Source organism: Rousettus aegyptiacus, unplaced genomic scaffold (genome assembly GCF_014176215.1).
Source record: "Rousettus aegyptiacus isolate mRouAeg1 unplaced genomic scaffold, mRouAeg1.p scaffold_m13_p_11, whole genome shotgun sequence".
NCBI classification, from domain to species: Eukaryota; Metazoa; Chordata; class Mammalia; order Chiroptera; family Pteropodidae; genus Rousettus; species Rousettus aegyptiacus.
Window position 1 is genome coordinate 15,296,186 of NW_023416286.1, and position 13,239 is coordinate 15,309,424.

Here is a 13,239-nt window from a genome sequence, read left to right on the forward strand (position 1 = left end):
CCGTCATTCGACATGCTGCTGAGCTCCTGGCCAGGTTAGTTGAACTTACGATAAGCAAGGGAAGCCAATTTCTGGTTAAGTCGAATCCATTAGTCTCTCTCTCTCTCTCTCTCTCTCTCTCTCAAATTTGGAAATGGGACCTAGAACCTGTGTGAGTTGGTTTGGAACCCTGAGATTGAGAAATGATGTAGAGCCAAGGTTCCATAAAGCAGGAAAAGCCAGGAAAAAAGCAAGAGACATGCCAATATGAAGAAAGAAGCAGAGATGAGCAACTGCTTGTCTACAGAGAAGATGCTGTTCCTGACTACTTCAGTTCCTTCTTCCAGACCTTCATGAACTCTGGCTTCTCTTCTTTCCCTTAGTCTTTAATGGATGACCTCACATCACTCCAACAAATTTCACTTTTTAGCATATGCTTCTTGGAATGAGTCTCTGTTACTTGTAATGAAATGATCCCAAAGCCTGAAATCTTTTAATCTGAGTTTCCTGTCTCAGAAAATCTGCCAATATCCTTGATATATGATAATTCTCAACAAAACTTTTTGTAAGATAAGCAGATTTCTTAAAAATCCCTTCAGAAAAAAAGAAAAGGAAAGAAAACAACGACAACAAAAAACCACTAGTTCCTTGCTTGTTCTTGGGCATTTTTGTCTGTTAAGGGTGAGTCCATTTGCTCAACTTTAACATGCAATTAAGCAGAGTTCTAAAGAAGAGGCAAGAACTCAGCCATTAGTAGTTTTTATTTTTATTAGAGCTCTGAATAATGACCAGTCTCAAACCACTCCACAGCTAAGATGGCTTTTGACTCTTAAACAATGCACAGTGAATTTGTCCATACACAGGTGGAACTCTGGCTTCGCTAACCAGTCATGGCTGCTCCATGTCAGTAGATGAAATGTGAATGTAATTTATAGCACAGATGACCAATCTAAAATATGCTCTTGAGGGCATCAAACAGACCAGAAGAATTTGAAACTGAGACCAGAAGCAGTCCACCACCACGGTCCAGCCTTCACTAGAGGTGTGAGAAGCCAAGTCGTTTCTGTTCACAGGGAATTTGGGTGAATCATGAACATTTCTGTCAGCCTGAGGTTGAAAGTGAAACCTTATTTAACCAGCAAGATTTGCCCAACCGAAGGCTGGTTATGGTGGGAAGCAAAGTATAGCATTTACTCATAAGTAGTCTCAGACCTGTAGGTGGAGAGCTTTCCTTTCTGATACTTGGCTCATCACATCATCAGAGTGTATGTTTCTCTCTTTCTCTCTTTCAAAGAAGGGCCAGTGCACTGTTTTGAAATCACTAGATGAAGAGCCGAAATAGTGTTCTTAACACCAGCCATGTGTTCTTGAGCAAATTATTGGCTTCTCTGAGCCTTGATTTCCTTATCTTTAAAGTGTAAGTATTATACTGCATTACGTCAAAAGTTCCTTCAAGGTCTAAAAGTAAATGACTTTTGTTGTTTATAGTAGGAACTCTTTGGACCAAGGATTCCATTTTCCATTCCTGTGACCCTATCCCACTATCCCCTCCAGAGTGACTTTTTTCCTAAATGTAGATGAATGCCTTATGAAAATTGAGGAGTCAATCAGTCTTCCTCTAAAATTCACACACTTAAAACACAAATCAGCCCAACAATAAAGTCTCCTTTTCTGTCAATGACTCCATTACAAAGAGAGATTATTATCAAAATGTTCCAACCTCCAACTTCTTAAGAGAGATGAGGCTTCCAAATTGATATCCATAAGCTCTGATGTTATGTAGATGCTGATAACTACACACATTTCGCCCACAGAAGTGGAGTTAGTAGGGAAATAAAATGTATTTTAACTCCTCTTCAGTGGAACTTATGGGTAAATCTAGGGGATTCACCCGGCCACTTTTCCCCATGGCTCTACTTGAGAATATCCTGACATCAGGGCATAGCCACCCCACAAAGCAGCAACAGAGAGTACAGGTCCCTGGCTTCCCAGTCTGTTTTACTGTCTTCTGTCTTTTTAGTAGGATAGGAGGAGCTCCCCACCTAGCAAGCAGAGGGCACTCTTGTAAGAAAAGTGCCAGGACATGTGCCTCTTCTAGAAATGTCACCAGAAGTCCTTTGTGAAACAATAAGGAAACATTCATGTAACGAACGTCCAGGCATTTTGATTCTCAGGGCTGGTGCATCTAGTTTTGTTCACTCTAGTGCTTCCAGAACCCATTGATAACCTTTCCAGCCATTTGAGGCTGAGCTATTATAAATAGTTCATCATGAATCAAACTTCTCACTTGAGTAAAACAGTTGACCAAAAATGCATCCATCTCAGAGGATTAGTGAAACTTTTAAGACAAGAAAACCTACTCTTTGAAATTTAACAAGAGAGCTCTCTGGAAAATGAGTGTATAAAATGGCCAAATGTGACATAAACTGCAGTGACTTGTGCAGGTTACTCTACAGCAATGGCAACTGTTAGTTGAGGAGTGTTATTTTGAACTGAAGTGACTTTGTATAAACATAAATATTTTCTTCCTTCCTTCTATTTTATTAAGAAAGAAGAAAATAAATTAAACCCACTAGCAGCAAATGAAGGAATATGTTTTCAACTTTTAAAAACTATCTATAGTCTTACTCATAGAAAATTTATGTAATAGTGTACCTTCATAAGGAGTTTTAATACATGACTTTGGATAACTTTTTATTACAATTTTGAGCAATTTTATGGAAAAAAAATAATGTTTTCATGGTAGTCTCTGATAGCTCTATTCCCAATAGGATATAGAGTCACTTGTCACCCACTCTTGTACATTCTTTTTACTGAGGCAGTTATTTCTCTGATTGCCATCACTGGCTTGTAAGTGCATCTCCCTCAACAGGTCATGGATTCCTTGAAGTAAAAGAACATCCTTCTTTTATTCTCAAATTACTGATACTTAGCAATTGATACATATCAGATATACAATAAAAAACTGTTATATAAATAAGTAACCTTATCGATACAGAACCATGTATTACAATGTAAGAAAAAAAAGTATGAAAAAATAAAGCTTAAAGTTTAATGGACAGGAACAAACAAACAAAAACAATTCGTAGTGCTTTCCTTTTTATCTGATATCAATTTTCTCTAAAAAGCAATTAATAAGTGAAAAGTCAACTTTAAATACTTATTAATGACAATTCACTCTACAGAAAGAACACCATCCAAGCATTCTTGGTCAACTTGAATTTTATCTCAAACATTTATAAATTGAGATCCAATAGAAGGAATTTAATTCATATTGGGAGTAGTTCAGGGAGTCTTTTTTGGAAGAGATATCAGTTGAGTTGAAATGACAGTCTGTTTGAGCTAAGCCCAAGTATTTTAGAGCATGTTGCCTTCACTACTATTTATTTATTTCTTTTGGCCTTCACTATTTTTTAAAGTCCAAAATAGTGGATTAAAAAAAAAAGTCCAAAAACCATGAAGATTTTTTTCTTTGAGTGGAACATTCTGTTTTGCTGCAGTTCATTGCTATTTACCCCATCTTATTCTTGTTACTGTTTTTATCAAGCACCCATTCCTTTATGCTGTTATTTCACCCCATGATAATGCATCTTCTCCAGTAACCCAGGGTTTTATTTTGATGGAGCATATTGGCCATGGTCAGGGTCAGAGGAAACAGGCGCTTAATCTACACTTCAAATTTTAAAGATTTTTTTAGATCCTGTGAATAATTTTTTTTTTCCAAAATCTTTGTAAGAGAAAAAACGTTTACTATTTGAGGACTTTCATGTTGAAAACAATCTGCATAATGGACTCTATTTTTTCTTTACTCAACTACAAGGTCATGTGATTAAGAGACCCCCTTTGTGTCTTCTGCTCCAAGGTCTCGGGCCCATACAGATGGGTGAAAAATGGCAATTTGATGATATCCTGTATCTAAAGAAGAGCTTCAAATAACACAATGTGTTTAGCTCTGGATTACACTCCACTGGAGGATATGTCACCAGAAACACAGCTCGAGTAAGTGACACCGTATTAGACCCTTTCCTTGAACTTTAGTTACCAATGTGAGTTTGTACCAGAAGGAGGAGAAGATAAACTGGAGAGGAGGTAGATGGACGAATCTTCCTTCCATGTCTCAATTGAATATTATCCATTTATACTTCCTTGATCCCAGCATTCATTAATGTGAATGGAATATCGGAAAGTAAAGTGGGGATGTAAGGCAATCACACAATCATAGAATCTCAGCCTACGAAAGGACGTTAAAGCATTTCTATTCTACCCAGTTATTTTCAGTTGAAATTATTCTATGATATCTCTGCTAAGTTGCAGAGATATCATAGAATAATTTGGTGTTTACTTATAGAAAACAGTGAATAAGACAAAAGATTCTGATTATAGATATCATCGTCCTCAGAAGGATGCAACAAACTTAGTAGGATCCTGTCACTTCTTAGAAATCTAGATGTTTTGGCCATAGGTGACTTTTCTGACCTCAGGTATTTTACATTGATAGTTTGGTTAGACCATTGGTCAGAATGCTAGACCATCTTCTATTATTAGGCCTTGTTATTCTAGGAAACTTTATTTACTTATGATTTTATTTCAAACAGGAGAGTGCAAGATGAGGCTGAAGAAAAGCCAGTAGTCTGCAAGTCCTTTAGCTGTCCAAACTTCTGTGGCCAGCACTTCCACTGGCCCTGTTTGAAGGTTTCTTTTTCTCTGCTATAGGTCATCATGTCTAGCTGTCAAGTAGAAGGCTGTTATCTGTTCTCGCCTAAATTTTGCTGAGGGATTGTTCATCCTACCACACATCTCAACAGTCTGGTTTAGGCCAGAGATTTTGACTCCTGGAGTTCTCTTCCTAATGTTAATTTTGTTATTGCAATTCATGGACACTGCTACCCATTTCTTCCTCTTTCGTCTGTTCATTTTCGGTCACTGAGTTTGCTAATATGCAGTAAAATATGGATATATTTGTGTAGTATTTATTTTTAAAGAATTAAATTAAAATAAAGTGATCCATTGTTTTCTCCTAAGGAAATGATAACCTTTTGTTCAACAGCCATTACTGAGCTCCCATAAATGTCAGGCATTGTTTTCCTTTAGAAGTCCATATTGTCATATTTTTTTCTGATGGTTCAGTTAGGTGACTTTTCTTCTCCACTCAGTCATAATTCTTACATTCTCTGCTCCAAGAGATGGAGGGGTAGAGTTCTGCTATACACCAAGAAGATAGTTAGCACCCAACTAATAAAAGATATGGTAAACTAGGGAGTGCTCAGAAATATATTATTAAAGCAGAGATGGGTAGGGTTTTCAGCAACAGAGCTTCTTGAAGCTCCTTCAAAAAGAAGAGCTAGAATCTCTTCTCTTCTCTTCGTTTTAGCAACCAGACCTTCCCTTGTGGCTCCTAAAACCAACCAAAGCTCCTTTCCACTCCACACCTCGCCAGTGACAAATCATAGTATAAATGTGCCTTTCCAGCTGTAAGTAACATTAGAGATGCCCATATGTGAAATCATATGGGACATTAGCATCAGAGCCAATAGTAGAATTCAAGTCTTCTATCAACATTACCTGCTATAATAAGATAATTCACACACATACACACACACACACACGTGCATGCACACACACACACATACACACACACACACACACACACACGAGTCCAAAAAGACTCTTCCTTTATCATTTACTGACAAAGAAAAACTCTACAAAATTCTTCTTAGTTGGACAGATGTTCAATATATTTTCTACCACTCATGAGTTCTCCCACAGGAACTAGGCCACTATAAACTGAAGGAAATATTTCTTAAATGTGTTAGGAGGTGTTATTCATATTTCTACACTGATGGAACAGTGGCAGGTGGTCAGTTCCCTTCCTTTAGGCATCATGATACCTGAATTATCATGTGATGCTGGGACCCATTGCAATGACTGTGGCTACTGTCCCATGAGGTTAATGAGCTGCTTCTCAGAATAAAGGAGGGGCAGTAAATATTAAAGGCAGAGCTGTGGATCTGGTCTCCCTGAGTGCAAGTAATAAGGGGGTATGTGGTTTGCAGAGAATTTAAAAGCAATGATAAAATTAACTATAAGTCTGTCTGCTTTTTATTATCGTCTTATGCTGGCAATTCTAACCAAAGTCAGTAATAAAACATGTCTCCTTGAAAAAAATATTTTTCCTTTATACTCTAATGTTTAGAATAATTGCTAAAGTTATTGTTGTTTCACATATAAAAATATCTATGTAACCTTCAAATTAACATGCTTTAATTATGTGTTCTTTAATAAAAATAATATTTCTAGATAGACATTAATGTGGAGAACCCAGTTTTCCAGTTGGCTCCCACTCATGCTGGCTGAGCTGCACATGTCTCAAGAATTTGTAGCTAGTGGTTTGGGATTATTTAAGGTTGCCTCAGTGACAGTGCATGTCTTAATTTCCTACAGTACCGCACATTCCTGTGATTAAACAGCATATTCAAAATAAACAACAATGAAACAATATTGGTGTATTAGTCAACTCAGGCTGTCATAACCAAATAACACAGGCTAGATAGCTTAAACACAGAAATTAATTTTCTCACAATTCTGGAGGCTGAAAGTACAAGATCAAAGTGCCAGCAAAGCTGGTGTCTAGTGAAGCCTCTCTCTTTGGCCACCTTGATGCTGTGCACTCACATGGTCTTTCCTGTGTGCACAAAGGCAGGGAGCAGGCAGAAAGGGAGGGAGAGAGAGAGAGAGAGAGAGAGAGAGAGAGAGAGAGAGAGAGAGAGAGATTTTCAGTGTTTCTTCCTCTTCTTATAAGGACAGCAATCTAATCAGATCGGGCGTCCCAACTTATGACCTCATTTAACTTTAATTACCACCTTAAAGGTTCTATCTCCAAATATAATCACATTGGGGGTTAGGGCTTCAATATATGAATTTCAAAGGGTGAGAACACAATTCAGTCTATAACAGATAGTGAATGTTGAAGAAAAACAAACAGAACTTTAGTGACTTCAATTCTGTTAGTCATTGTGACTATCTTATTTGTGTTTAAAATTTAAAACAGAAACAGAGTACAAATTGCAATGGATAATATTTTTGTTTGGTAAATACAAATTTTAGTTCATGCTTGAAATATTTGACTTATTTGAAATATCTTTAACATAAAAAACTATAAACTATTGCTAATATATAATTATGATTTACTTGTTATTAAGCTGAAATGTATTGTTCATTATTACAACAGACAAATATATAGATGTTTTCCTCTTTCAAAAAATAGGTTAATTAAAAATTTTAATTTATTAATTTCTCATACTATAAAATTTTATTTTAACTTTTTCTGGCTTGATTATAAATACAATGGCCAGGAAAAGAAAATCTTTACTGTTTCTTTATTAGGCATTTTTATACTTTATTTTATTTCATAATTATAGTTAAAAATTAACTTGTCATTGGATGTCAGATAACCATGGAAAGCCACTAAAGAAAGGTATTTGGTCATCACTAGAAAGAAAAATAGAAAGAAGTTAAGCAAATCATTTTGTTGCGATCCTGAAGCCTTAAATTAACCTAGATAAGTTTTCTCTGAAGAAATATGGCTGGGCCCTTTTTTAATAATATTGGGTTGGGGAAAGTAAATAAATAGATTCAACTACCTGCACCCAGGCTCACTCCCAGTTGTTCCTGCTTGGGCTCGGCATCATACCAACAGGTACCCCAGCCCACATAGACACTCCAACAATCAATCCTTGGCTACCCCCGCAGGCCTAGAGTGTGTGCCCCAGCAACAGACTCTTCCCTCAGGATAATGGACCCCAGAAAAAGCCATCAAGGAATGGGCTCAAGTTGTTTGGGGCAAAGGGGCATATTCCGGGGATCACACACCTGAATCTTGCTGAGTGAGCCTTCAGATGGGCACATCCCCGTGGCCTTGTGGACTCTTTACCCCACAGGTATAGACATAGCCTAAGAAGGGTGGCAGGCTGGCCAACCAGGTTGTCCAGATTTAAGGGAGGCACTATTTTGGCCAACTATTTCCACTGATGGGTGGAACATAGCTCTGAAATGTGGGCTGTGCAAGATACGTTTTTTCAAAATTTTCTCCTAACTAGTTCTTTGGTGGTTCCATATATCACAGATCTTAAGTGTCAGCTCCTTACTCAGGTTTCCTGGAACGGCCATAAAAGAGTCATGGAAAGTCTTCCTGCCTCTTGGTTCTCTAAGAGTGATAACTTGATGGCTTATTTCTGAGCTCTAAGACAGCTGGGAATCGTATAGACCGAAGTTAAACTTTTACATAGTTTTTTAAGCATTAAATATAGCTTCTTATGGTTTGGGGGCCAAAATTACTTAACAATAAACAAAACCACTCTTTAAGTGCTCTTTATTTAATATATCTGCATCTATATTTACATCGTTATGTATTTGCATGTGCGTGTGCATGTGTGTGCAGATGTACATTTATGCATCTGTGCATACACATGTGCGTGTATATATGTGTGCCTGTATTATATCTCTGCCTTCCAGAAGTTCCATTGAGAATGATTTGTTTTGAATACTGACGCCTGTTCTTTCTCTTGAAAGTGTCAGCAGAAGCTGTGAAAAGGTACAGATCAGAGAATTTAACATCCCCTCAGGGACTTCTCGGAGGTTCACACTTCATGTGCCAGACTCCCTTGTTTCAGGATAAGTATTTGACATGCTTTGTTACCTGATTAAACCTGCATGTGTTTTGTTCTGGCTTATTACTGTCTGAGGCACTGTGTTGTGAAATGAAAATTACTGGCAATTGCCTGCCAAATGCAGTGATTCAGAGAATCATGAATTAGGATTTGTTAATTACAGAGATGTGCACATGATAGGTTAATTTCAAAAGCAAAGTTAACCTCATGCACTCTATTTATTTTCAAACTAATTCTATTGAATCACATTTTATTTAAAAGGCCCTATTGGTCCCCTATTAATAAACAAGAAACAATAAACAAAATGCTTTGCTAAGACTCAATCTCATTTCACTTGGGGTGGAGAATGAAGAAGAAAATTACATTTTCATGAAATGGAATGGAAACACCAATGATTCTTATGGGACATTTCTTCGATAGTACTCTTATTTGGTATTGTCATTCTGTATTATTGTCATAGTAAACTTAATTTGAAAATATTTAGCGTCATGGAATGAGCCTGAGGACCTGAAATCTAAGCTATTTATTTTAAAAGGTATATCTATTATAGTTATATTAAGTTTTTTTCCCTTAATTAAAGGCAAGGAATGCCCACAGAGTAATTTTTAAAAGATCCAGACAGAAAAGCCCAAAGTAAAAAGTTTAAGTACCTATTATTCAGAAGACAGACTGTCAACAGTTTTAATACTTATATTCCTTAGATCTGCTCTTATATTTTATATGAGCTGTCTCTACATCTTTCAGAAACTGTTATGTTTTTTTTTTTTTAGCATACATCCTTCAGAAACTGTTATGTTAATCTCCAATTTCCTAAGATTCTCACCAGAAGTAACACATCTTGGGTTCCTCTCATGCATGCTCCCAGATATTATATTATCTAGGTTATTATTTAAGTAATTTTCAAGCAGAAGAAAGCTCCAAAATACTAACAATTTCTATATTTTAAAATACAGTTCAAGTGTTTGGAGGATACTTTTAAAACTTTTACATTATTTCCTTAAAATGACGACAACACACAAGGTTTTCTGGCCTTTCACACTCCCTGAATTTTGTTAACCCTCCCTGAGAACTAAATGAGAAAGAATTAAAAACCACTTAAAGTCATATCTTAGTTTATATTTACTTTTGAAATATTTATTATATGTTTCTATTACTGATTTATAACCATTTGATACAATTTTTATCTTTATATTGCTCTCCTGGTTGTTTTTAAGGCACCGAGGTTCTACTATACTAACCATTTTAATAGATATTAGAATCCAGTTCCTGGTTTAACATAAATTCTGAGATTCTCTGAAGTTCCTGGGAATATTTAAGTAGACCAAGGCAATCCATACTTCTGAAACAATATGTCATAATGCTACAATTTTTCCATTGCTTTACTTCTTTTAATATTTCTTTTAAAAACAAGATATAATGAAAAGCAACAGATTTTCCAAAAATTGTTTTGTGACAAAATTGTTTTGTAATTTTCCCCCTCCATTTTAATAACTAGCTCAGATGAATTGCATGAATTATTTTATTATATGGGTAGATATTGGCTAATTAATGCTATTTTAAAATATTCATGTATAAATATCTAAATTAGTGGTTTCAATGTTTAAATTCCTGCATTCAGAAATAAATAAAAACTGAAAAGCTGTGCTTTTTGCATGTCACACTTTGTTTTCAGCACAAGGAATATAGGTACATGGGACCACAATCCTTACCATAGAGAGTTTCACATGGTGAGGCAACACATGGACAAAGAATAACACATGGAATAAGAGTGAGAAGAAATGAGCTCCACCTGGGATCTTGGGACACACAGCACCCTAGGAGATGTATTTCCCAAATTCATAGGATGTACTAGTAAGATATATACTGAGAGAACTCTCCATTCATCCTTGTCCGCCCATTCTCACAGCAGTTTGCAGCTTTTCCCTCTCCCCAACTTAGTCACAACTGTTATCCCCAGGATAGCTGTACTTCTTCCTAGAACGAGAAGACAAGTGTTCCTAGAACCTTCCCAGGAGTTTTATCTATCTATCTATCTATATATATCTATATCTATCTATATATATCTATATATAGATATATATATATATATATATATATTTTAAATCTGGCTTATAGTAAATGAACTCTCCCTTTCCTCTCTGCTATAGCTTCAGCTGGCCACTCATTCCCAAAGCAGAATAAGGCCTCCATAACCTCAACTTGGATGTCTTTCCTCATCTCCAAAGAATTTCCTCTACAGACATGCTGGAGGGAGTAAGGTGCAAAAGGAACAATGGATTTTACCAGGGGTTCTGTTTGGAAGAAAGCTGCCCTGCAGCCCTCACCCTGAAGCCAGATAGATAATTTATATCTTCCTTATGTGTCCCTGGTGTCTTTCAAGCTGCTGCCCCAGTGCTGAAGCTCAGAGTGAGTGAGTCTGTCAGTGAGTATATCCATGCATGGGCTCCTTCACAGGAAGGCCTAGGACTTCAGCCACCCTCCATCTCGCTCAGGCATAATCTCCACTGTTTTTCACAGCTAGAAGTTGTGGGGACTTCTTTTCCTGGCACTGGAACTCTGAGAAGGACAGCCTGGTGTGAGGGTGGGAACCCTTGCTCTTCTAGGGGAACTTCCACAGCTGAGTTATTCCTCCCAATTTTTAACTGACTCATGAAGGTGCAGTATCAGCCTATTTTCATGTCTCTGCCCCTCCTACCAACCTAGAGGTGGCTTTTTCTCTATGTCCTTAGTTGGAGAATGTCTGTTCAGCTAGACTTCAGGTGATTCCCTATTATGGCTGTTCTCTAATTTAGTTGTAATTTTGATGTAGTCATGAGAGAAGGCAAGTGCAGCACTTACCTACTCTGTCATCTTGACCAGAAATCTGTACCATCTTTTCTTTATCCATTCATTTATTGATGAACATCCAAGTTGCCTCCACATCTTAACTAAATAATGCTGCAATGAACATATGGATGCACATGTCCCTTCAAAGTAGTGTTGTGGGTTTCTTCAGATAAATACCAAACAATCTTTGAATAAGGAGGCTGCTTCCCAAATCCCCGGAGGCAGCAGTTGTCTGACTCTAGCCCAGGTGGCCTGTGGAGCCAGAGCACATGGCTTGAATAGCAGGGATTCTCTGCTGCAGCTATCTTTTATATTTTCTTTTTAGGTGTCCAAAGTTAATTGCAGAAGACCCGTATAAAGGGATCTGTATGAAGATTTATATTACAGTAATATTAATTGCCATTTTATATATTTTGGCAAAAAAAAACCCCTAAGTTTCTAACAATAAAAATTGGTTAAATAAATTATGGTAGATCCTTACAATTTTATATGATTTGGCCATTATAAATTATACAGAAAATAATATGTAATAAGATGGATTTGATTTCTAAATGCTGGAATTCTGCATGATTTTTTCTTCTTTTTGCTTATATGCATCTCCTAAATTTTCTATAATGTATGTGTATGTTTCAGTAAAAAGAGAATATCGCTTTAAAAGTCAGCAGTACTTTTTTTCTCTTTTGAGGCTCAGACATTGGGATTCAGCACTATTTAAAGCAGCCATAAATTTAGAAAATGCTTAATATATATCTTCCCGTATAATTTACCTAGGGAATCAAGTGTATATTTCTGAACATTTCAAAGCTATAATTTCAGCCATGATACTGGAAACATGGTAAAGCCTCAAAAGCAAAATTTAAGATGTTGCATCATCTATCAAAACCCCCTAACACACACATTTTATTTATGCAAAATTTGGGCAAAATCGTAGTTTTCCTTACTGAACCTGTGATTTGATGAATTGTTCTTTTTTCTCTCTTAAGTCTTGGATTTAATAGTTGCAAATACAAAGGCATAAAAAGGTAAAAACCTTTTATTTCCTACATGATTATTACGTATCATTTATCATTTATGGTCACTGACTTCGCCAACCTACCCATATACACACAAGATTAACGCTTTGTTCAGGTTATCATCCTGACAATAAATTTGATTTAAAAGCTGTATGGATCATCAATAACAACAACGAAAAAATGATCCAATCAAAAAATTGTCAGAGGACTTGAACAGACATTTCTCCCTAGAGGACATACAAATGGCTAACAAATATATGAAAAGATGCTCAACATCGCCAGCTATTAGGGAAATGAAAATCAAAACCACAATGAGATACCATCTCTCACCTGTTGTAATAGCTATAATCAACAGTACATGTAATAACAAATGTTGGAGAGGATGTGGAGAAAAAGGAACTCTTATACACTACTGGTGGGACTGCAAATTGGTACAGCCACTACGGAAAACAGTATGGAGGTTCCTCAAAAAGCTAAGAATTGGTCTACCAGATGATCCAGCAGTCCCTCTACTGGGTATTTACCCCAAAGACTTGAAAATCCATATCCAAAAAGATATTTGCACACCGATGTTCATAGCAGCACTATTCACAATGTCCAGGACATGGAAGCAACTGAAGTGTCCTACAATAGATGATTGGATAAAGAAGCTGTGGTACATATATACAATGGAATATTACTCTGCCATAAGAAGAGATGAAATACTACCATTTGCAACAATCCGAATGGACCTCAAGATAATCATGCTAAGTGAA